Below are 27810 nucleotides of genomic sequence, written 5' to 3'. Positions count from 1 at the left end.
AAGTGTTTGTTAGAATAGTATAGTTCTTAACAATATCTTGTAGTTAAGTATGGGTAGAAATTTTCTTCAGTTTATGTACTGATGTCAGATAACTATATGTTTTGGAACACTGAACTCTTGTGTCTTTGCAATTGACCTTGAAGGCAGTTGTATTAAATATGAGATAAAACCTGTCATTTTCAGTGCCATATTTCCCTGCTGAGAATGTTCCAGCCAGAATGACTTGATGCCGTATGACATTTGATTGTTTATTGAAGAATAAATGGGAAGATTATTGTTTCTTCAAAAAAAAAACATTTAAAATAATGTCTGTTGGTGCCTCTATACCATTAGATCCATAAGTTTTAATATTTTTACTGAGTGTATACAAGCATCATTAATAAATATTAACAATATTTTAAAAAACTGACTACTAGGTATATCCAAGATAAGTATAATGGTCTCATTTAATATATTATTCAAAAATTGCATAATATATTTTGTGAAATTTGTGGGAGGAGACCTTCAAGGATAATACTTTGTAAGACTTTATAAATCATATAATTCTAATTTACAAGATGTAATGCATATTCTTTTAAACATTGTTTTTATTCTAGTAGAAATATGCATCTATTTTTTAGTATGATTCAAAATTTTTCTGTTGACTACTTTGGGATGCTTATTTAGTTTTGCATAATTTATGGGTATGGAAGCATCAGTAACCTTTAATAATTAGGATAAAGCACAAATACTTTATTTTTTTAAATATTTTATTTATTTATTTTTAGAAAGAGGGGAAGGGAAGGAGAAAGAGAGTTAGAGAAATATCAATGTGTGGTTGCCTCTCATGTGACCCCCCACTGGGGACCTGGCCTGCAACCCAGGCATGTGCCCTGATTGGGAATCGAACCAGTGACACTTTGAGTTCGCAGCCTGCGCTCAATCCACTGACCTACACCAGCAAGAGCAAAAACTTTATATTTAAAGCCATAAAACAAATTATTGTTAAGAGAATTCCATTTTGGTTGCCATTTTTGGTATCATTGCATTAACTTCTGCATAGTTCTTTTTACCCACCTTAACACACCATTATAAGATGCTTAATTTTACTTACATGATCTCTACTTGCAGTGTCTACATGGAGCAAAGTATTTTAATTTAAAATTAAGAAGCTAAAGAAGTTGTTAATAAAAGTCCAAAATGATTGGCAGGAGAGAACTCAAAACAGCACTGAAAACCACAAATGAAATCACTATTGAAGTGAAAAATAAAAGACTAAATTATCCAAACACTACCATTTATATTAATGTTGAATAGTTTATATGCTAAAAAGTATCAATATCAGCATTTGTCCATGTTTCAACCCCTACACTACCCCAATTTGGTAGTCTAGCCTAGCTTTTGTAGATCAGATAATGGGCAAATCTGGAACTGCATACTTTGCACTAAATGAAGCAGGTAAGCATTATGGCAAAATCAACTTCCTCTTCTGGACATGCAGTGAGCCAACATTTCGTGACTTCCTTTGTAGTGCAGTATGACTATTGGAGTTGTTGGGATTGCACTGTGAATTGAAGTGGTGATCTAAAATTGGAATAGATAGAATATACTATCTAGTAAAAAAAAAGTCACTTTTATTAAAGTGTAGCATTAGTACTGTAACAATATTATCTCCCAAAAGCAATACAAAGTTAAAGTTGCTTCAAACACCTCCTATGTGCATTCTTTTTTTCCTCTTCCTACTTGGTACAGTTAATGACAAGCCCCCAGGGGGTGGTAGAACCCCATTTTAAAGTGCATGGGTCTCTAAATACCTTCATGGAGAAGAACAACTCAATGATTTATGACACCTGTTTTGGACTCTTGTTTAAATAAATGATCTTCTGTTTTATTTGAGCCATTGTATGTTTTTGAGGGTTTTTTTTACTTATCATTGTTCAGTTAGAGTTTTAAAATCATAATTCTGCCTAACCATATGAACACACACATCATTCTGCCTGAGGAGAGTTTTCTTTGTAAGTTGGAACTTCTTGTGGTGCTAGACTTCAATAGTCCTGGCTGTTTTATGCCAGCTTCTGGCCTTGTAAGAGGACTTCATCTGTGAAACATTCTTACCTATTTCCTTATTACTTTTATGGTTCTTAAAAGACTACCTCACCTCATGCATTGCATGCTCCTGAGTGTCTTCTAGTAACTGATTAATAGTCTGCTTATACATTAATAGCTTGACTCTTGACTTTTTAGCTAGACTCTTACTCTGAACTGCATAGTAACTGTAAACTTCAGAGACTATTGTCTGTCTGCCCAGCTCCTGTATCTGGCCTGTTTATTTGTACCCCACCTAGCCCCATGTCTGATTTTCCCAACTTGTCTTGGATTTAAAGTTGATGTATCTTTGTCTGAAGTCCTATTGGAAGACTGGCAATGAGAGAAGCTAAGGTGTGCTATGTGTTTAATACAGTATATCTATGACCATATAAAGTACAAAGAGGAACTCAGCATAGCATTCTGCTTAAAAGGGTAGGCCTCCGGGTTAAGTCACCTGGTTTCCAATCCTGGCTTTATCACTCACTAGTTGTAAATTAAAAGTTGTTGCCCTGATTAATGTTGCTTAGTGGTTGAGTGCTGGCCTGAGAATCAAAGGGTCGCTGGTTTGATTCCCAGTCAGGGCACTTGCCTGGGCTGTGGGCCAAGTTCTTAGTAGGGGGCATGTGAGAGGCAACCACACATTGATGTTTCTCTCCCTCTCTTTCTCCTTCCTTTCTCCTCTCTCTAAAAATAAATAAATAAGATTTTTATTTAAAAAATGTCTTTTTCATTAAAATGGGATCTCCTCTTTATCATATGTCTTGAAAAAATGTGCCTAGAAAACTTCTTTAGGCACTGAAAAGTCATTTTGAAAGATACAAGTTCCCTACAGCTCATTCTTAAATATATTTTATGTGAGCCATTTTAATAATTTTTAATGTTTTCTTCCTTTCTAAGAATAATGTTTACCAGCTTCTCTAATATCTTACTTATTAAATGTTTGGATAAAGTAATAACATAGTAATTAGAAAATAATACAAAAAGAATTGAAAATGCACATTTCTTCTTTTATTAATATGTGATTGACATATAACATTGTACATTGGTATTTTAATTCTCATAATATTATTATATCTCCTTCGGAAGGAGATGTAATAATATCTCCTTTGGAGGGAATCTTTCTAAAGTTTAAATGAATCAGTGATGCATCTGAAACTTGACAGGAAACTGATTGACATGTAATTTGTACATATTAGAAAGTAGACTAACTTGCTGATCAAAAAATAAAAATAAAAATCCACAAATAACAAATTTTCGTAAAGTGGTTTGAAAATAGCAGAGGTTTATTCCTAATTTATGTGGTAGTGGGAGGCAGGTAAAAAGGTCGGCAGAGTGGTCCTCCTTCCAGTAATTATGCATGGTTGACATTGCTTCTCAGGTCGCCCTCAGAATTACCTCCATTCTCATTGTTGACAAGGCAGATGATTATGGGAAAGCTTCCAAACAAGAAAAGGCTTCCAGTTTTTACGGACTAGTTTGGAACAGGTGCATATTGCTTCTGCTCACATTTCAATGGGCCAGAAGTAGGTTCAGTGAAGCTTTGGAAATATACTCCAACTTTTTCCAGGAAAAAGAGAGGCTCTTGTATTTTGGACAGTAGCTAATAATTTTTGGGACAAATGTCTTTTCATCTTCAGTGTATGTTGTAGTGATACCTGCTCCACAGAAAAGCAGTCTAATTAACCGGCATGTTACTAATCTTAGATCTGTCAAACAGTTCACAACATGGGAACCCAGTAATGAAACATAGACTTATTTAAGTAAATTAATATGCTAAACAATAACACTCTCTACATCATTAAGAACTATTCACATATAGTATTTTCCATTTTTTATTGTTATTCTATTAGAGTTGTCTCCGGTTTTTTCCCCTCTGCCCTCCTCCACCCAGCCCACCCCCCACTCCCGCAGTCAATCCCCACACCACGGTCCATGTCCCTGGGCCACTCATACATGCTCTTTGACTAGCCCCTTTCCTTCTGTCCACCATTATCCCCCTTACCCTCCCCTCTGGTCACTGTCAGTCTGTTTCCCTGTTTCCATGCCTATGGTTCTATTTTGCAATGATGTGGGTAGAACTGAAGAATATTATGCCGAGTGAAATAAGGCAGTTGGTGAAAGACAGACACCATATGATCTCACCTATAAGAGGAATCTAATGAACAAAATAAACAAAAAAATAGAACCAAATATAATATATTAATTATGGTAATCATAAATTATGAATGAATGATAGTTTAAGCAAGTTCCCCCTATTTATTATTTAACTATTTGCCATCATTGTAAACAATTGAAAATGATATGACACTTTTAAAAGACTTTTTAAATCTTTTTATATAATTTTGAAAAAAGGTATGGCTGGTGTGGCTGTGTGGACTGAGTGCCGGCCTGTGAAACAGTGTTGTCACCAGTTCGATTCCCAGGGAGGGCAGCAAGCCTGGGTTGCGGGTCAAGTCCTCAGTAGGGGGAATGTGAAAAACAACTACACATTGCTGTTTCTCTCCCTTCCTTTTTCTCTCTCTGAAAAAATAAATAAATAAAATTTAAAAAAAAACGATTCTCCTGCTTTTTTAGCTGTATTACCAAAACATGCATGTCTAGGTGGCAGTTCATTTGAATGGATGAATGAATTATTTAGTAAAAGTTGCCGATACAAGTGGTTAGTCATCTAGAAGAAAATATAGTTTGGTCATTAAGTCAAATATAATCAAAATTAAATTTTGAGAGGTAAAAGACTTAAGTTAAAAAATAAAACTTAAGGGAACTCTTGAAGGGCAGTTATGTCTATGTTAGAATAAATAAAAGTAAAAACTTGAATCTATGAAAAATGTTTTGATAAAAAGTGTACCATTAAATAAAGTGAAGTAAAAGATACATTGATGGAAAAATATTGCAACTCTAGCTCAGATAGTTTACAAGGTATAAATCTTTGAGAGTTAACTAAACAAAAACAAACTCACAAATATTTTATAGAAACAAAACAAACTAAAATAATAAGCAAATGATAAACAAATGATCAATAATCATAAAATCATATACAACAATAATAGGAAATGCAAATAGGTACAGATATTTTGGAATATTATCAGACATTATCTGTTAAATCAAGAGGCAAATACTTTCTGACCTGGAAATCATGCTCCATGATCTTCTATTCTATGCACAATTAGTAACCAATATGTAGTATTCAGGAACAGAGATGTTTATTACAGCATCATTTCAGTGTAAAGAAAGTGGCAACAATCTGAACAGGAAATAAAAGTATGTTGTGACATAACATGGAATACTTTGCAGACAAAGTAAGTGAGTCAGAGCTTCCTCCTATTTTCTCAGAAGTGTTGCATTGAGGCATTGTTGACTGTAAAAACAGAGATGCAGAGAGTTATGGGAAAAACGAGCCATTTTTATAAAATAACCAATAATACATTTTTACTAAATGCATAGTTATAAGTGTACATATTTAAATTATACTTAATATGTTGGTATTATGGGCAGATTGAAACTGTGAAAGCATAAAAATAGAGATAAAATTATATTCATGTCAATATCTGTTGTATTAACTTTATGTTTCTGCACAAGAAATCACCACAACCTTTATGGTGTAAAATACTATGATTGTATTATCCCCCAGATTCTGTGGTTTTGCAATGGGGTTAGCTAGGTCCTCTGCTTGGATTCTCAACAGGCTATACTCAAGGTATGTCCCAGTGCTGTGCTTCCATCTGGGGCTCGAGGTCCTTTCTGAAGTCTGTGTTGTGGTTGTGGACAGAATTGGAAAAACTTGTGTGCTTCTGAGCCAGAAGAGATCCAGGGACCAGTTATGGTTGTCAGACAAGAAGTGTGTCTCCAGTCCTACATGAGCCTCAGTGTAGGATACTTTTTCCAAAAGACCGTACATGTTAAATTCATTTTACTCATTTGTTTCTTTATCATATATGGGGAGTAATGAGTGATACTGAGACTTCTTTATCTGTCGGCATTGCAGTTACAACTATATGCAGCCTGATTTGGTTACATTAGTTTTTGTTTTTAACTTTGCTTCAGAATATTTTGCATTCATTCAGTAGACTGGAAATCTTCAAATAGGTCCCTCATGGATGATTTCAAATAATGTGTGCTGTCTTTTGCGTTTCATATCATTCCTTAGATGTAACACTTAGTAAAAATCACGATGCTCCATTTTATTTTTAAATATTGGCAAGAATAAGAGCACGTATGGAGAACAAAAGTTACAGTTCAAATGCTACTTTGAGTGTTTCAGATTTTCTAAGGAGGCAATGCCAATGGACATAATTATTTCAAGCAGTTGTTTACACAAGTAACTTCAAGGAATTTTGCAATCAAGGCACATATAGCAAAAATATTATTTAAGTAAGAATTAAGCCATGAAGACAAGCTGTTTTGAAAATCAATTTCTCAGTAACTCTGTACTAAATCACTGATTTAGCCAGACTCATCTCTAGAAAGTAATATGCATATTTTAGCTTAAAGTCCAGGAAGATGTATTTAATAACAAGAGAAGGTTAAATTTGTAAGTTATGAAAGATTTTGTAACTTTATTTTATTGAAGACACTATCATGAATGTCCCCCTTTTCCCCTCCTCTCTCCCTCCACCCAGCCTTCACCTCTGCTCAGTCCTGTCACAGAAATTGCAGAATAATTATTTTTTATAATACTGTATCTTGTCCTTTTTGTTATTGTCTTTCAGAGGGTCTCATAAATCACTGAATCAGTAGATTAAAGAAAGGACTTGATGTCAAGATAGCTGAGATCCAATTCAAATCCACACTTCTATTGATAATGTTTAATCTTCATTTGAGGTTATTTTCTCATCTCTAGAACAACCCTATATGCATCTTTCTGGGGAAAAAATCTCTTTCAAGAACTTAAGAATCATAAATACAATTTGGGTGGAGAAAGGAAAATAAATTCACATATCGGTGCATTTTTTAAATGTTAGTTTGCTTTTGGAGGAATAATAACTCTATTTTATCCTTTTCATTTCCTTCATCATCTACTTATATCTCATCTCAAAGATTACTCAAGAAGCAAGAAGTCAAAGGGAGAACTGAGATCATTAACAAAAATTGTTTTTATATATTTCAAAAATACAATTAAACTTGTGTTCTTACCATTCAGTTGTAAAATGAAAGGGCACAATGTTCTATGTAATATAAATGAACACCTATTATGTAACATGATTTTATTTTTATTTTTTATTATTATTTTATAATCCTCATTCAAGTTTATATTTATCGATTTTAGAGAGAGAAGAAGGGAGAGAGAGAGAAAATAAAACATTGATGTGAGAGAGAAACACTGACCAGCTGCCCATCTTCACCTCATATACTTGGACTGGGGATTGAACCCATAACTTCTTGGCGTAGGGAATGATGCTCCAACCAGTGGAGCCACTGGGGCAGGGCCCATATTTTTATTTGTTTTTAATTTTTAAACTTTTAATTGAATTTATTGTGGTGAAATTGGTTAATTAAATTATATAAGTTTCAGGTGTATAATTCTACAATACATCATGTGTATATTATATCTTGGGTTCACCTCCCCAAGTCAACTATCCATACATTTAAAACAAGACTGCTGTCATAGTCAGAAAGGACATTTATTCTCTCCCATAGCCATTTTTTGTGAGCCTGTCCCGAGTCATTCTAAAATGACAACATATTTTTTAAATGGCACACAACAAGTGAAAATAGAATAATATTAAGTAAACTCAGCTGATAAAAGTGTGGACATTTTGAGACCTCATTGTGATGATATTTTCTCCCTCTGGGTAACTGAATCTATGTTCTTAGTGGGTTTAATGCCTAGAGTTATATGAGTTTTTATAATTCCATCATAATAAAAATAATGTGGCAATAATTCTACCTGTGTACCTTTTAATTTATTCATAGCCTGCATACTGATCCAGTAATTAGTGTAAAATCTCAGTATTTATGGCTAATTAGAAAAAACACACTTCAAATTTTTATATGCTCTTCAATAAAGAGTTGCTAGCTTAGGTATGTTTAAAGCACTTTCAAATGCATACATTACTGTTTTATCATCCAAACTTAAACACAAAGCAAAATCAGAAATATTTAAATAAATAGATTTTCAAAATTATGAGACAATTGGATACCACAATTTTCTGTTTTCAGGCTGTGCATCAGTAATAATTTTTACTGATATTCAGTGTGCAATTTCTAAATTTGACCCTATTCTTGACAGGGCCAAAAATGACTGCAGTTATCTCAGAAGAGCCGAATCATCTCACATAGCTTCATGGTTCTTTAACAATATGACAGAGCATTTGCCAGCTGGAGCTGCACCCAGGAAATAGTGATTAGGGTTGCCATCAGAGAACTCGTTCAGTTTCAAAGCCACAGCATGGACAGTTGCTTAAGGTCCTGCTAATCCTTCTGAAGGACACAGGTTTTACACTGCAGTGTACGTGGAAGCCCCGAGTATGAAGTAAGTAATTATAAGTTAGGACCAGGCGCAAAAATGACAGGGAAACCTGACAAAGTATTCTCCCATATTTCCTACATAAATCGTGTAGAATAGGTTACCTCCCACTGTACTATATAGTGTCCTTCATTAAATTATTTTAGTCCCCATCAGTGTGCAGTGTGGTTCAAAGAGCTAGGTTGATGAACTAGATTAATTTTACATGAGGCTGTGGGACTATGTGTAAAAAGCAATTAAAATGCACAATAGCTTTGAGCATCTTTTAATCTTTTCTACAATTTATAGGCAATTCTTTAAAGCTTTTGCTATCTCAAAGTGTTATATAGTAGTTAATACAAAGCAGTATGAAATTTTTGTGGGTTTAAGAGTGGGTTTATTTGTAGATTTGCATTAATTGTCACAGTCGATACTAAATGATAAGCTTTTAACATACTACAATAATATTACCTTCTATCTGTGATAAATTTTATATTTTCATGCAATTTTCACTCTAACAAGATTAGCTATTGCTGATTGTCCACACAGATGTCCAGGTATCAACCTTTACTCTAAATAAAGATGGAGAGAGCAGCTGTCAATTCACTATGTATATGCCTGTCCAGTGCAGTTTTTATTTGTGAGGATGTTTCAGGGAGCATGCCAGAAAGGAAGTCTGATGACTATCTTTGTAATTGTGTTTCTAATCTTGCTTCCTATATCTCAATGATATACGAAGAGAGATTAAAATGTCAGCTATCAAATTGAAAAAAAAGAATAAATAGAAGTGAGTTGTAATAATCAATTGCTATTTCCCTTGGAAATGTGGTTTTGGAGTTTTGCATATTGGAGATTAGATTTTAAAATTTGTTTGTGATGCTTTGTAATCAGCATAGTTTTGCAGAGAGGAGAAGCTGTTTGAAACAACGTTCTCTTCACCATTGGTGAGCAACACTTCGATACAGTGCTCTCACCACTTGCTTTGTATTTCATTAGCAACAGCCAGTCTCTTGGCCGCTGTCACCTAGTGCGATGGAAGCACAACTTGGCTTGGCCATGTGAGCCGGCCTTGAAACTCGGTCGGAGTTCATTATGCTGCTTCTGCCTCATTTAGGCCCAGGTGTGGAGGAACATAAAACTAAAAACTTAGCTTGAGACACACATGAAAAGAATTTTAGTTTTGTAAGGAATTAGGAAATGCTTTAGGATAGACGGGTTTGTACAGACATGAAATAAATACGCTTAAAGAAAAACTAGCTTGTAAAGAGAAAGGGGCAAGAAGCACACAAAGAATGGAAACGACAAAGAGGTGTATAAGAAAAACCATTGAGAAGGCATGTTATGAAAGTGTGCACACTCACACAAGCAGCAAATGCAGCACTAGCAGTCTGAGGGAAAAGAATGCTCGTATATCTGGCCAGAACTGCAAAAGGAAATACAATTGAGAAAGGCATTAATTATTGAGGAAATATTCAAAACCAAAAAACGGGCAATAAAATATATGAGATTTGAAATCACATGCACTTTGTTATAATTGTGATGGTATAAGAGTAACTGAAATTTAACAGAAAAATAAATAACTGGAGTATCAACATAGCAAAATATAAGCTATTTTGGAAATACCCAGGGGTAATGAGAAGATAGAATTCATGGAAACATACTCCACTTGTGGCTATTACTTTCATATAAGAAAGTATATTAAACATATGTTTTACCTCAACTGTTTGCCTTACTGAATAAACACTGAAGTTGAATTAAATTGGTCTTCCCAGTCAAGGTTAGAAAATAAAAGAAACCAATATAATAAGCATACTTTTAATGGGGCTACATTTTTAGTATTTCCTAAATTTACATGTACTTCTTATTTTCCCATAACTTGTGAATTTTTTTCTTTTTTCTTCTTTTTTGCCATTTTCCTTATCACCAATTTACCTCCTCTTTGTACATCACAATCATTGTCATTTTTTCATGATGCTTCCCTTGCTATATTTCTATCTGCTTCTCATCTTTGTTTCTATTTATCAATCTGTCATTTTCCTAATTCTAATCCTACTTATTATTTATCTAATAATATTTTCTAATTTTATACATATACACTACATATATGTTTATTTATTTATTATTAATTTTGTTTGTTTTTGTGCAGGCTGAGAGGCTTTTAAAAAACCTTTTAAATTTTTTAATATATGTTTATTGTTCAAGTACAGTTATCTCCATTTTCCCGCCACTGCTCTCCCCCGCCCCAGTCATCCCCACTTCCCACCCTTGATCCTACCCTCCTTTGGCTCTGTCCATTTGTCCTGTATACATGTTCCCTGGTGGCCCTTCCCCTATTTTCCCCCATTATCCCTCTCCCCCATCCCCTCTGGTTACTGTCAGTTTGTTCTTTATTTCGATGCCTCTGGTATTATTTTGCTTGCTTGTTTGTTTTGTTGATTAGGTTACACTTATGGGTGAGATCATATGGTATTTGTCTTTCATCACCTGGTTTATTTCAATTAGCATAATGCTCTTCAGATCCATCCATCCTGTTGTGAAGTGTAGAAACTCCTTCTTTCTTTCTGCTGCATAGTATTCCATTGTGTAAATGTACCACAGTTTTTTGATCTACTCATTTACTGATGGAAACTTAGGTTGCTTCTAGCACTTGGCTATTGTAAATTGTGCTGCAATGAACATTGGGGTGCATAGGTTCTTTTGGATTAGTGTTTGAGGGTTCTTAGGATATAATCCCAGCAGTGGAATTGCTGGGTCAAAAAGCAGTTCCATTTTTAGTTTTCTGAGAAAACTCCATACTGTTTTCCACAGTGGCTGCACCAGTCTGCATTCCCACCAACAGTGCACTAGGGTTCCCTTTTCTCCACAACCTCTCCAGCACTTGTTGTGTTGATTTCTTTATGATGGCCATTCTGACCTGTGTGAAGAGGTATCTCACTGTGGTTTTAACCTGAATCTCTGTGATGGCTAGTGATGCTAAGCATCTTTTCATATGTCCATAGACCCTCTGTAGGTCCTCGTTGGAGGAGTGTCTGATCATGTCCGTTGCCCATTTTTTAATTGGGTTGTCTTCCTGGAGTGGAAAAAACTCTTTCCGTAAGGAATTTAAGGACAGGGTTTGGGAAATTTCTGGGGTCCCTGAAACTGCCTTGTGAATGAGATCCTCCTCTAATTTTTCTGTATTGTTTGTCCACAAAATGGTTAAACTTTTGTTTAGAGGTCTGGCAAGTACACATGCTGGTGCTCTGATCACATTACACTTCCTGGTTTTTGTCAGTATATCTGTTAAAATCATCCACAGGAACCTGTGTTGAGTGCTATGTTTGGACAAGAAGGTGGAAAACTATATATGTAAAAGCACATAATGTGATAGACTCTGGTTTACAGCTTCCAATTCACCATTTTTTTAGCTGTCTGAATGAAACAAGAAACTTTACCCATCTATGTCTCTGATTTCATTATATATAAAATAAACATACAGTAAGAAGCACTTTGAAATATTGCTTTTAAAAAGTAAAATTATGAATGTGTTTAGCACAATGGCTGCAACGTAAAAAGTACTCAATGAAAGTTAGCTATTGTTATAATTATAAGGTGATAGTATAGATATATATATAATTACAGTACAGTAATTATATACAGTGAAAGTATAAGGTGTTTTATATTGAAATCTCAGGACACTTCCCTCACTTGGCACAGGAGTGAGGGATGTGTGGAGGTGGTTTACAGATATGGCTGAAAACCGTCTAAACCACAGGAAGCAAACCCAAGGCCTGCGGGCCGAATCCAGCCCTCCACCTTGTTTTATCTGGCCTGGCACCTTGTTTCTACCCGGTGGCAGCACCAAGACCCTTGCCCCTAGTTAAGGAGTAGTTCCATTTATATCGTCCCACAATTACATTCAGCCCTTTGAAGGCAACCATGAGCCAGAGGTGGCTCCCAGTGAAAATGAGTTTTACTCCCCTGGTCTAGACAGTGGGGTAGATGGAACTGATACAGTAGAAGAAGAATGTGGAAGGTGTTATTAACAGAAATATGAGGTTGACAGTGCCACACAGAGAGAATTTAATAATCTGTGATTCTGGAAGAATGAGTATGCAGAGTGCTTTGGTTTTGCAGCTTATTTGATTGGTTTAGGTAAATTGAACTTTGAGTTTAGTGGTTGTATGTACTGTGACAGTTTTCAGTTTTTTTTTTCCCTCGGCACAACCAAGCTTATTTGATTGGTTTGGGTAAATTGAATTTTGAGTTTAGCAGTTGTATGTACTGTGGTAGTTTTCAATTTGTTTTTCTGTGGCATGGTGAATAATGTGCTTTGGCCTGAAAGACAGATGAAACATTTTTTAATTGTTTCATTGGTAAGATTTTTCTTGAATAATCGTCACTCTGGTGATATTTTCAAAAACAGATTATTTGTATTTACAATATTGCATTTCCCAAAATTTTAAGGAAAAATTAAATTCTGTTTTTTTCTACCAGAAATTAATTTTCTGGTAGAAAATTCTGTTTTTTTTTCTACCAGAATTTTCCCTGAATTCTTGAAATTCTCCCAAGATGTGTCTTAATATTTCCTTGAAATTTACTATATTCTAAAAGGTGACTTTTGTCAAAAGTGAGACTCAAGAACCATATGTTGTGTGTTGGCAAATTCTGGGATATTTATAATTTCATCAGAGTTGATAGACATGGTTGAGGAAAGATGAAAACAATGTTTTAGCAATCTCTGTAAAAATTTTTCTCTTGTGATATGAAAATAGTTTATTTTTCTTCAAAGCAATGGTTATAGCACATGCTCTACCCTAAACTCCATATTTTAAAACTTCAAAAGTTTGTTTCTCTGTGGTTGGCACTGTTTTGTTGCATTAGTTGTGAAAGCCTTAAAGTTGAAAGTAAATTGAGAAGTATTGATTTAGCGTAGGCTTACAGAGAAAGTAGCTTAGAAAAATAAAACTTACTTGATTGCATCATAGATCTTCGTTATAATGCAGTAAGTTATTGCTTTGAACCTATGCACCTTTAAAACAGGCTTGAAATAATTCTTAATATAGACTACCCTGTTTGAGGGTAGTCTATAGGGTATTTGAGAAATACCCTGTTTCTCAAAATATGGGAATACTGTATGATACTGACTACATTACTGGTGTTTACACACAGTATTTAAATATTTTAAAGCAATTTGTATTGTCTTTTTAAAATAAATGTCTTTGTAGGATATGTTGTGGCCAGCTGTGCCAGATTGTCTGAGACCGAAAGGTTTCCTGGACTCGGCTTTTAGTGCTCAAACAGGATAGTCCTGGATACACCTGGATGGTTGGTTACTCTCAATGTATTGTACAGAAAACAGGCAGACTATATAAAATAAATAAACATCCACATGGCCCCCATCTGCCATATAATCACAATTTAAATTCAACTAATAATAATTGGCTCTGATTCCTAGATAGGATTCAATACATTCTGGTTGTTTTCAGGCATGAACATATTTCTAGAAAAAGCTACTACTTGGACTACTATGTTCATTATCAAATGAAACATATATGTCCACAGGAAATCAGCATTTAGCATTTATGATAATATCATAAAGTTCTACTTTAATTAGGGTATGATAATTATTGAATTATGAGCCAGATTAAAAGGGGAAGCAAATGCAATAGGAAATTGAGCAGGTGGTGGTCACAGATACTAAAGGAATAAAAAAGGAATGACAAAATGCACATGGTTAAAATCTATCCCTTTCCTGTTTATTTCTAAACTTTTATTTCTAGAATCCACTAAAATTTAAGGTAGCAATTTAAGAAAACTTAAAACAATCAGATGCTAATCTAGGATAATTTGTTCCATCTGGAATATTGATTGAGCTGTACAATATTTGTAGGTAAATACTTTACATTATTTATGAGCATTAGCTAGTAAGCATTTTATGTATTGCTTGAACTGCATTAACAAGAAAAAACAAAACACCAACAATAGTTAAGAGATGCTTAAAAAGTTCTGAATGTTGAGACAAGATTTTTTTGTCTATAAAAACTAAAATGGCACCTTGACATCAGTTAATTACCTAGACATTGCTCCATTTCTTTGTTTTCTATCACCTCAGAACTTTATATATGTTCAGAGATAAGTGAAAACTACAAAGATGTCAGTTCTTCTTAAATTACCTTGTAAATTAAACACAATCCTGAAAAATATACCAAAAAACATTTTTGTGGAGTTTGACAAATTGAAAGTAAGTTTTAGCTTCCTGTCAAAGGTGAGATCATATGGTATTTTAGAAGAGGTAAACTTGTGGGGGGGGGGGTGGGGGGGGGTTAGACAGAAGCATGAACAAGTAGATAGAACACTCAAAAAGAAAAACTATGAGAAGGAACTAGACACAGCAAATACTAAACCATATCATAAAGTCTCTATAATTGGAAATTAGTTATATACAGAAAGAAAATAAATTATTGGATTTAAGTAAGAAGCCCAGAAAAAAACCAAAAAAATATGAAGATTTTGTATATTATATAGGTGAAACGTCAAATTATTGGAGCAAAAAAAATCTATTCAATAAATTTTGTGTGCTTCATATCTAGTAAGATAATAAAATATTGATATATTTTAGTACATTAAAATGTAAATTTTTGATAAAATTCTGTACCCATTTATGATAAAAACTATCAGCAAAGTGGGAATAGAAGAAACATATCTAAACATATCTATACATATATGATAAACCCTCTGCCAGTATCATACTCAATGGGCAAAAAATACAAGCATTCCCCTTAAGATCAGGAATAAAACAGAGGTGTCCACTTTCACCTCTCTTATTCAACATAGTACTGGAAGTCCTAGCCACAGCAATCAGATATGAAGAAATAAAAAGGTATCCAAATTGGAAAGGAGGAAGTACAACTGTCTTTATTTTCAGATGACGTGATACTGTATATATAGAACCCAACTTATGCCATCCAGAAACTGCTAGAATTGATAAATGAATTCAGCAAAGTAGCAGGATACAAAATTTATATTAGAAATCAATTGCATTTTTATATGCTAATAATGAACTAACAAAAACAGAAATTAAGAAAATAATCCTATTCACAATTGCTTCAAAAAGAATCAAATACGTAGGAATAAACCTAACCAAGGATGTAAAAGAGTGTGGAGCACTCTCCCGCATTGTCACATTTTATTCTGATAATATGCAGTGGGTACTGTTACAACTTATATGAGTGTTTGCACATATGTGATATGGACATGAATTCTATTAGAATAATTGCCCACAAATTACAAGTAATTTGAACTCATTCAATGAGCATTCAATAGCCCTTTTGTAAGTAATAGACAGAAATAATGATTATAAATTCTTCAGGCAACCTAAAATATGTTCAGTACCTTGATCTCACCAATTAGCCTTACTCTTTTCATAGAAGACAAGCAGAGTAGTGATTTATGTTAGTAAATGTGGCTCACTTCCTTTGCTTCTGTAAGTCAATTGGCTTGAATGTTTTAAAAAGTTGTCATTCAACACCTGGCTTATTTCACTCAGCATAATGCTTTCCAGTTCCATCCATGCTGTTGCAAAGGGTAGGAGCTCCTTTTTCCTTTCTGCTGCATAGGATTCCATTGTGTATATGTACCATAATTTTTTGATCCATTCATTTACTGACAGGCACCTAGGTTCCTTCCAACTCTTGGCTATTGTAAATTGTGCTGCTATGAACGTTGGGTGCATAGGTTCTTTGGGATTGGTGTTTTAGGGTTCTTAGGATATAATCCTAGCAGAGGAATCGCTGGGTCAAAAGGCAGGTCCATTTTTAGTTTTCTGAGAAAATTCCATACTGTTTTCCATAGTGGTTGTACCAGTCTGCAATCCCACCAACAGTGAACTAGGGTCCCCTTTTCCCCACAACCTCTGTAACATTTGTTGTTTGTTGCTTTGTTTATAATGGCCATTCTGACCAGTGTAAAGTGGTATCTCATTGTGGTTTTAATTTGCATCTCTCTAATGGCTAGCGATATTGAGCATCTTTTCATGTGTCTCTGGATCCTCTGTATGTCCTCCTTGGAGAAGTGTCTGTTCAAGTTCTTTTCCCATTTTTTAATTGGGTTAGTTGTCTTCTTAGAGTGCAGTCGTGTGACTTCTTTGTATATTTTGGAGATTAAACCTTTGTCTGAGGTAACAACAAAACAAACAAGCAAGCAAAATAAAAACAAAGACACAGAAATAGAGAACAGGGGGACAGCAACCAGAGGAGAGAGGGGAGGGAATTTAAGGAGAAATAGGGGAGGGATTTACAGGAACAAGTATAAAGGACACAGGGACAACAACTAAGGGGGGGTGGAAATGGGAGGGAGGTGGGGAGCACGGAGTGGGGTGGGCTAGGATGGGAGTAATAGACAGAAAACTGTACTTGAAAAATAATTAAATAAAAAAATTATTGCCATTATACTTTGAAATAGCAATGCGTTTAATAAAAAAATAATAAAAAATAAAAAGTTGATGTCAAAACAACAAGCTAGGAGACTGTTATAAACTAAAAGGGATTAAGGAAAGATTACAAGCAGTGAATGAAAAATTCAGTGAATGAACTTTAACTGGATCTGGTTAGAAAAACTGGCTCCTAAAAACATATTAGAGACATTTGAATAAAAACTGAATGTTTTTTATAAAGAACTGCTAGATTTTTTAGTTATTCTAGTGGTATTTTGGTTATGTAAGACCTGTGTACATGTTAAGAGTAATATGGCAAAATATTAACAACTAATGGATGAGGGTGGTGGGTATGTGGATAATTCCTTATTCTTTCAATTTTTATGTTTAAATTTTTCTAATAAAAGTTTGAATTTTTAATTTTATTTTAATTGTTGTTCATGTACAGTTTTCTGTCTTTTACTCCCATCCCAGCCCACCACACAGCCCTCCCCACCTCCCTCCCATTTCCACCCCCACCTAGTTTTTGTCCATGTGTCCTTTATACTGGTTCCTGTAAACCCTTCCCCTTTTCCCCTGAAATTCCCTCCCCTCTCCCCTCTGGTCACTGTCAAAAAAAAAAGATGATATATTGGTAAATGTGGCTCACTTGTTTGCTTCAATCCAATGAGAACTCAGAATTAAGACGAGAACTGAATATAATGATAATTATAAAAAATTTACAGATTAAATGGTAGGATATGTAAATCTTTATCAAAATAATCTGGGGGAGGGTTGATTGGAGAAATTGGGTGGGGATTTAGTTGAAACAATATTGACTATGACTTATTAGTTGTTGAAGCTGGATGCTTGGTATATTTTTATAATTTTCTATAATTAAATGCTAAAATTAGAAAAAAAGATTATTTTGTAACTTAAAACTGATGAGTCACAATCAGACAAATAGTCTTTTGTCTTAATACTGTAGTTCAATACAGCAAGTACATAAGTTTCTCTTCCTCAAACAAAATGCTTTTAGCATTCATAAAATTATACAATTTTCCATTTGCCTTTGCCCACCTAAAATAATTGTGGCTAACAGCCAACTATATTATTCATTTTGTATCAGGAACAAGTGACTATTCTTAAAACAGATCCTGTGCTCCTTTAAATTGCTTTTCTTCATTCTCCAGTTGGCCCAGACCGTTACTGAGTTAAATCTCCCTTAATGAAGAATATTGCCTCACTGAACTTTACTTTGTCTGCAAATGAGAGGAATAATTTGGAATTCCTGAAGTCCAGAAATGCAGTTCAAAATGAGATGGCAAAATGCTAAAATTGTGTACCTCTTCTCTAAGGGCTTTTTTCTGAAGTGTGTTTTTTTCTTAGAAACATTACATTGTCAGAGGATATATTTTAAATCTATAATCCTGGATACAAATAATCAGTGGACTAATTATTCTAGAAAAGTTTATTTTTATCAAGATGCAAATGAACTTATGAATAAAAGTATGCCATATGAGGGGAGAGGGGCAAGAAAGGTGTAGGGTAGTGTTCCTGCTCTCCACTGTGCTCCTCTGCCCCCCAGCACTTTCTGTATGAAGGGGAAACTGCCAATCAAATTGTCTGAGTCCAGGGAATTGACAGCATCGTACTCTGTAGGTGAGAGCACTGCCCTAAAGCCACTGTGCTTCTTCCATTCTTTTATATTTTTTGCTTTCATTGTATTTCATCCACTGTCATATCACTAACATTTGTCGAAGTTGGCTGCACATATCTGATGATCTTTCTTGCCCTTTTACTCTGATTTCTATTAGGGAGGCAGATAAAGAAAATAAAGCCAAAGTTTGAAAAAAGGGAGAAGTAGGCTTTTCATTAAACAATGTACTGCATCATAGCCTTTACCAGACCCCGTGTCATGCTGTGGATTTAGCCTATGTGCTAATAATTTGGAATTTTAATTTGGATTTTCTTTTCTTTTCATAGGCCCCTCTCTTCATCATGTGAATGAGTGTGTGAGTGTGTGAGTGTGTGAGTGTGTGTGTGTGTGTGTGTGTGTGTGTGTGTTTTCAAGTGAGGGTTGTTAGAAGTGATTGGTAAAATGTTCCTTGTATCTTGCTTGGTTCAAAATAACACAAAATTACCACCAGAAGCCTTAGCTCTACAAACCGAATGCACACTCAGCAGAGGCATTTGTTTTACACTATCTTATTTTTTATTTAATGGCTGAACATTTTGATTATTTTATGAAATTATTTTCGTGAGCAAATAATTATTTTTAAGCTGGTGGGCCTGACAATGGCTATGAAAATAGCTGATACAAACATACCAAATTAGAAGTTGAAAGTTACAGAATCTAAAAATATTTACTTTAATTTCACCTGTATTTGCTTGAGCTTCTTGTAGACACCACACTTCTCTGAGAAATGCAAATTCCTTCTCCTCCTTTGCTCCCTTTAGGTGCCAGGATTGCTTTTTCAGCCAGCAGGAGCATCAAGCCGGGCTGTGCCCTTTTTCATTCCTGCCTTGCCCTTGACATTACCTTTCAGTTAGCCAGAAAGCAATCACATGACCCCAACAGTGTCAAAATTGTAGTATTTTAAAAGTCTCAACTATGCATCCCCATGTTTCTCAGATCTCCTGACTGTTCTTACCATCAAGAAACCACATACACTTAATCAAATGCCTTCATACAGAGACACCTATTTAGCTAAACTCTAATGTATTATAATAAAAAAACTAATTATTTTACTGCAAAACTTTTCACTGCAGATATAAAATAAATATTCATATACTATTTAAATATGAAGTGAAATTAAATAAACATGTAGACACAATTTATTGTAACTGATGAATGTAATAAATTAGCATTGAGTATACACTTTTCAAATGAGGGCTTTTTCCTCCATTTGGTTATACAGATAATGAATTTAAACTTAATTTAAAATAATAAATATGAAGGTATACTCAAATACAAAGTTTGGATTCAATTTTAATGTTCTTTTTTCCATATTAATTTTCACTTATTTTTAAGCAATTACCCAAGTATATAGTCCTAAAATAAACAATTATCAGCTTATATGGATAATAATACTGAAAACCCTGTGTGGCCAAATATATTGCACTATTTAAAGTATTTTTAGACCTCTGTGAGGTGGGATGCATTTTAGGAATGTAGCTACAGCGATCAGATTTTATTTTTCGGATACACCAAGGCCCGGAGTAAGTGAAGTGTGCTGGAGGAAGGTACAAATGCAAGGCAAAGGGAGCCAGAGCTGGTAATCCCAGTGCCTCGAAATACGCTAGTAAGTATTCATCTCTAAACCTGCTACTGTTGCTGAGTAGGAATTCATGATTCCTATTTATGTATGTTCTGACTTTTTAAAAATTAAAAATCCAGAACTCTGCACTTTGTAATTCTGATAACAGAGCATGCTTAACGTTGGCTTGGAGTATCGGGGTGTTCTCACTGTGGTAGGTATGATGGAAAGTAAGAAAACTAATTTGTAGAGAGTATTTATACAATACAAGACTGGGCACTCAGTTTTTATTACTGGGGAATATTTAAGCTGTTTTTGATTCTGCCAATGCTTTCTAGGTTGAGTTAAAACAACTGATGTACTTAAGCTTTAAGAACTGGTATATTTTCCAGGAACACTCTATCAGAGAAGTGATGCTTGATATCTGAACCTCACAGCCATCCATGTACATATCACCATACCCACATAGTCAGCTGTACCCTGAAAGTGTTACAGTGACAACTGTTGGCTGTAATATGAAAAGATATGGGTTATTCTTGCTTATTTTAAAAATAGTGCTATAGACAATTTTATGCCTACTGTTTATGAAAGGGGTATTTTCTCAGAGTATCATCTCTTATTCCGGGCTCTAATTGATACCGACTCCAACAGCTTCCATTGGATCAAAACACTTGCTTCCTGTCTAGCATCCTTCCATTTACTGCATGCACAGGTTCCAGAGTCATTTTTTAAAAATAATATTGATCGTGCTACTTCTCTGCTGTAAGGTCTCTCCTGGCTTCTCGTGAACTTTAGAATCAAGGCCTTTAAGAATCCCGTACTCTGAATGTAATCTACCTCCCTATCACTATGCCTCCCTATAATCCCACTCCGTTGGACAATTTTATTGGCTTTTCAAAAATAAACTTTATCAGTCAGGATTTAATTCAAGTGATAAACTCTCTATGTATTTAAACAAGAAAGACATTCGGTGCAGAGAATTAAGTGAATTGTGTGACTGCAAAACCGATGGAAATGTCGAAGGCCAAAACCAGATTCTACCTCAGGGTCCAGGACTAATTCTCACAACTGTGAAGCGGCCATGCACCAGGGCAGCAACTTCCCCTGACGCCGCACCACAGGAGCTAACGTGGGAATCCCAGGGCCTCTGCCTCAGACGGCAGCCGACCTCAAGAATGCTGAAAAATGGGCTGTGGAGCAGAGCTGCAAAGACTGTCACCACATCGGGATGCCATGTGACCTCTGCTTCATTCTTTTCCTTTCAATTGTCCTTTTCATCCTCACTTTGGGGAAAATCAGCTTCCTCCTTTGGGCAGAAAACACAGTCCCTGAAGACAGTAGTTGTTCTTTTCTAAACCCTTCTATTTTATTTAGAGAGTTTCTTTCCAAGACATATTAACATTTGGTTGAGTGAGGTCCCCAAATGTTTATCATACAATATCATTATTCTAAAGGGAGAAAGTGTTCTCTGGTAAACAAGTAAAAAGACAGATGGAAATATCTTAAGAGAGTTCAAGATCAAGAAACAATTCATATCTGCAAACAAACATATTTTAATGGATTCTATTTCTGTTTCCTACTAATTGCGCACTATAAGAAAGGCTGTATGTGACCTGGCCACTTTATACATGTTATTTCTTAATCTTTCCAACCACTTTCCATCCACTACCACTGCAGGTCTTCTTATCCCAATTTAGTAGATGAAGAAAATTAATCTTAGTGAGGTAAAGAGATTTGCCCATTGTAAGAGAAAAGATTAACATTCAAAACCAATTATGACTGCCACCCAGGCTCTTCTGCATGTAAAATAACACCTATTTTTATGTTTAAAATGTATGCCTACAGGAAACATTAAAAACTTATAGTTTTGCATTGTTTAAAACTATGGAAGGAAGGTAAATAGAAATAAAGATGCTTCGGTAAACATAAAGGTAATTGTAAGTATATATTATTGTAAATGAACAATCTACATTAGTTCATTTATATAATATTATATATTTAAATGGTGCAGAGAGGATTATTTGTCAAGTAATCAAGTTACTCACAGGGGAGAAGAAATCGTATTTCTCATTGTGGACAATTATTAGTACAATGTGTACTTTTTATTCCCTTATAATTGCATGTTCCCTTTTGTCACATCTGCACAAGACAGACTAATTAAAGAACATTAGCTGCATTGTGGAAGCCACATTTGGCTTTAATTAACATTGGACAATAAGAAAGACAGTTTGCTTTATATTACCATTCTTTATTTGATGCACACATACACACATACAAAGCCTGGGCGCAGAAAGGCAGCTATGTAAAATGGTAGAAAGCTTCTCAATTTGGAGTTACATTCAGCCTGCCTAAAATATTTTTTAAAATGCAGAAAAATGTCTTTCTTCTTTTTGATATTTCAGACAGTTTTGTGGCATTCCAATACAAAATGATTTTAAACCACAAGTCAGTTTTATAATGATTACTCTAAAAGTGAATTGGATAATCAAAGTCACCTGGTGCTTTGATTAAGAGCAGAATCTAGAACTCACTGGAAATTAAAATCACAATGTATATTGAAGTTAGACCTTAAAGAAGTAAGACTTGAGACCTTGGAGTTGACTAATGCAGTTTAGTAAAAAAGAAGCTTATATTATAATTGAGTAAACTTTCAATTAAACCCATTTTATATAGGGTAGGAATGCATTTAGATTCCCTGTATGATAAATTCCAGTAATCTTATTCCCCTGTCAGGTGAGTATTGACCATGTGTATCAGTTAGCTTTTGCTGTATAACAAACCACTGCATATCTGTAGTTTAACAATCATCTATTTAACTTATGATTCTGTGATTTGGCATTTGGTCCAACCTTATCCAGGCAGTTCCTATCTCAGTGGGATTTACTTATGCATCAGAGCTCAACAGTATAACCAGTGAGAAATGCTTACGTGGAATGACTGCAGATGGGAGAATGTTTCACTCCCCATCATCCCTCACTCTTCAGTAGGCCAGCTGGAACTTGTGTACATGACAGCTGGGCAGAGTGGAAGTGACTGGACTCCTGAGCCCCAGGCTCAACATTGGCATTCTGTTGCTTGAACTACATTCTATTGGCCAACCAAATCACACAGCCAGCTCATATTCAAGAAGTGGAAAAAGTAACTCCACACCTTGATGGAAAGAAATCCAAAGCCACATTGAAAAGGCATGAACATAAGAGGACTGAAGGATTATGGCCAGTGTTTCAATCTGCTATGCCACACTGGAAAACAAATTTTGTTGATGAAGTTGTTCTCTTGATAATGAAGTATCCTACAAACAAAAGTAGGCTTCAGAAAAGGGAGGTGTATGTATTGCTCTTCCAATTTCCAAAACATTTTTCAGTGTCACTTCTGGCTCAACATAAGTTTCTGCTGTGACTCCTCTGTGAGATTTCTTCCCAACTGCCTTAGGCTGCTGCTTAGCATTCTACATTTTCATTAGTTTAACTTATTTAATATCCAAATCTTCCACTGAAATATTTTTGAGTATGTTCTTTCTGCCCCCCAAAGTTGATTCCCTGAGAATCTCTTATGAAAAGATTTATAAAAATTATTATGTGTTTTTCATGTGGTGCTTTCATGTAGTATTCTGTTTTTCATATCTGTAGTATTCTCAGACTTCATACTTTGAGATATATTATCTTCATCTAATGTTTTCCCTACATAAGATTTGTTGTCTTGAAAATGTTTTCTATAATTAGCTACACTTGTTACATGCATTTTAATTTACCTTAAAAGTTTGTATGTGTGTGTATATATATATACTTTTTAAAATATTTTATTTATTTATTTATTTTTAGAGAGAGGGGAAGAGAAGGAGAAAGAGTAAAACAGAAACATCAATGTGTGGTTGCTTCTCATGCATCTCCTACTGGGAACTGGCCTGCAACCCAGGCATGTGCCCTGACTGGGAATCAAACCAGTGACCCTTTGCCTCACAGGCCCATGCTCAATCTACTGAGCTACACCAGCCAGGGCTATCTATATATATACTTTTTTGATATATATAATACATATATTAGATGTGTTTTTATTTATTTATTTATTTATTTATTTATTTATTTATTTATTTATTTTTAGAGAACTTGGAAAAGGAAGGAGAAAAAGAGGGAGAGAAACATCAATGTGTGGTTGCTTCTTGACTGCCCCCTACTGGAGGCCTAGCCCACAACCCAGGCATGAACTCTCATTGGGAATCAAACTGGCGACCTTCTGGTTCACAAGCTCACACTCAATCCACTGAGCTACACCAGCCAGGTCAGATGTCAACAGTAATAATTTTTGTTTTAAACATTTGTTGACAGTAATAATTTTGTTATCTTTCTATCTTCATTATAATACTCTGTAGGACAAGGATAACACTGTTTCCATAGTAGTGTATAATTTACTCCTCTAAGTATCTATCAATAATTGTTTTTGGAGCTAAATTATTATGTCATCTCTGTTTATATGTGTGTGCACACGCCTGTACATATTAAATACACACATACATATATGCATACACCTATATATTATGCATGTATGAGTAAATGTGTGTGCATAGATGATTATATAGATAAATAAAAAATAAGTAAATATTATTGACACAAATTACCCATTTGAATGTCACATATAATAACCAACATATTCTTAAAATTTCAACATATTCATAGGCTCATAGGACATTTTATTTTTCTCTTTTCACACTTGTATATTACTGATTAGCAGTAATCAGTTATATATGTGCATAACTGTGTCCATAATAAAGTTTAAAAAATTTTTTCTGGTAAGAATAACATTCTGATAAAATTTGCATTCTGAAATAAGGAGTTAATACTGGACAAAGAAATGTGGAATAAAAGTAATAAGACTCTTGAACATTAATTTACTGGTTTAAGTATTTTTAATCTAATGCTCCATTCATAAATGAAAATGAGAATGAAAGTTATATTCCTCTAGATTCTGCCAGAAAAAAGTAACTTTGGCTATTTTGCAATCTATGTAACAACAGAATATCAATATTATAATAGTCCTGAATTTATTATACTTCAAAGCAATAGCAGTTCAAATATTAAAATCCTTCAAAAATGAAAGATATTAATATATTTGTTTTAAGATTGGAAAAGAACCCTATTTTTATCTTTATGATTGGTAGTCACATATCTCTGATCACTTAAACTGTAACCATCGCGTCCTTCAGAGATACTGACAAAGTTGCTTTCCTCATTTGAAAAATATGAGTAAGAATCACACCTATTTTGTTCGTTATGGTTAAATGAAAAATTGCATTTATTATAAAAATGGTGAAGATGATACAACTCAAGACGATGGTGCAAACATCAGATGAACTCCCCTAACTTGCCTGTGTACCATTGTACGTGTGTCAGAAAAAATCAGTAAGTTTTTCTTAGCCTTCTTTCAAATGTGAAAAATGGGAATTAAAAATAACTACTTCCTGGTATTATGCATGTACATTAATAGGATAACATTATGCATAAGCCTAGAATGGTTAGCTTCCTAACAACAAAATCTCTTACAGCCAAACTGTAGTAGTAGACTGTATGAGCAGGCTATGTAGTGAGGACAAGGTCAGGTGACACTGAATAGTCTATGGCATGCACTATAAATATCCATGTGCCACAATGGCCATGAGAGTTGGAGCATGGTATGTTGTATGTTTGGACAGAAACACACATATGGATAGTACCATTAGTGGGTATCTATTCTGCCATTTTTTTAATGAAAAATCCACATTCACAGACCTTGACATGTCCAGGGTCATCTAATAGGTCTCCTGATTCCAAAATTCATGATATTTTTCCTCCACTACCTACTTTTGCTTTTACACATACACACATGCACCTCTCAGTTAAACCATTTTTGTCAAAAACAGATATAAACAGAACACTTTTAGTTTAACCTCTTATGATCACTGATCTCTATCTTATAGTGCTGATCTGTTTTTACCTATCAGTTTATGACAAAAGAAACAATTGAAATGCTTTTAAAGTAAACATATTTTAAGGAGGTCTTGGCCTTTTATAAATCAAAACATCTACATTATATTTATAAACTTATATACGATAGAAACTTCTATCACCCCCAAATTATAGCCCATTTGTATAGCCAAGAATTTATAGAATTTAATGCAAACTTCTATATAGTCAAGTTATTTTTTTATTGCATTTTAATAATAAGCCCTGTCAGGTACTTTTAAGTGTTGTATGAAAGAGTCTATCTTTTCTGTTTCTAAACATTATTTTTGCTTCTATATTATTTAATTAATATAAGAATTCTCAAGACAGTCATATTTAAACACATATTTTGTGGAAACTTCTGACTTCTCTAGGCAGACCAGTCTTCCTTTACCACCCATGCCCCCCACTACACCGAGCAAATATTTCTGCCTCCTGGCCAGTGTCTTCCTCTTATTTCCCTGCTTCTCTGCAGCCTTCTTCTGGTTCCAACCAGAGCCAAAGGGTGACAGCCACCTGTAATCAGCCCCCAGGCAGCTTCCTTTGTCTCCACGTTATCATCACAAGGTGATGACAGCAGCAGCAAAATCCTTCCACTGTGGACTCCAACAGTCACCAGTAAATGACAAGCCACCCCAAACTGCAAAAGCTGTGCCAGAGACTCCTGATCATGAAACACAGGACCAAAAAAAGACGTTTCAATTAAAGGTTAAGATTTGGAGAGAAAGCTGAAATATAAGGACAGCCTTCTTCATAATGGAAATCAATAGCTAACAGCTAAGGAGATGCCGTCTCGTGATCTGCTGTGGCAAGCTCCTATGATATTTACCACACACAACTCAGAACATGAAAAACTGCCACTTACTATGTCTCCAGAAGTATATCATCCCCAAAGGGAGAGGTGAATGATCAGGATGCAACCCAGGAGAAATATTACCTGCCACATTTCATTCAGTACCAGGGAACATGTCAACTGAAGGAAGACGATTCTGCAGAATGGACTTCAAAGTGAGTGGAGGGTTAACTCTGATGTGCCTTGCTATATAAATGGAAGATCAGTTTAATCAGATGATTTTCACAAAATGATAGTGTCTCACAAGGGTTTTCATTCACTCATCTTTGAAGGGATCAGATCTTCAGATGCTGGGACTCATGCATGTGTTGCCAACAACACAAAAGGAGAAGCTGTGCAGCTGGACATCCTTGCAAAAAAAAAAAAACAGGGAGAAACACCAACGTTTATTGCAAACCTCAGAGCAAAAATATGCTTGAGGGAGACTCAGTGAAGCTAAATAGCATAACTGATCTCAGCTGATCTCCACCACAGCTGATTCGGAAAAGAAATAGCAAAATGGTACAATTCTACCATGACCATGATAACTCTAGATTTGTTACTTTACTGATAAAAGGTGTAAACAAGAAAGATGTGGGGTGATAAACTACTGTCTGTATTTAGTGAAGCGAGTGACCATCTGTGACACAATGTTAAATGTTATAGCTCCTTAAAATCAGACTCTTCCAACTCCTAAGCAGTTACATGTTCAACCAAGTTTCAGAAAATATTTAGCATTCAATAGGAAAGGTTTGGATGTAAAACAAGCTTTTAACCCAGGAGACTTTCAGCATCTGGCAGCTCAATCTAGACTCTATAAAAGTGAAAAATTTATATAA

At 34.8% G+C, this 27810-nt stretch overlaps 1 pseudogene; it reads left to right on the top strand.

Annotated features, from left to right (window-relative positions):
- Positions 1–1394: 1394 nt before the first annotated feature.
- Positions 1395–27810, top strand: LOC119055581 (myotilin-like; annotated as a pseudogene).

The sequence above is a fragment of the Artibeus jamaicensis genome, unplaced genomic scaffold, assembly GCF_021234435.1.
Source record: "Artibeus jamaicensis isolate MK-2021 breed Jamaican fruit bat unplaced genomic scaffold, CSHL_Jam_final contig_3214, whole genome shotgun sequence".
In the NCBI taxonomy this organism is placed as follows: domain Eukaryota; kingdom Metazoa; phylum Chordata; class Mammalia; order Chiroptera; family Phyllostomidae; genus Artibeus; species Artibeus jamaicensis.
This window is presented reverse-complemented; position numbering and strand designations above follow the sequence as displayed.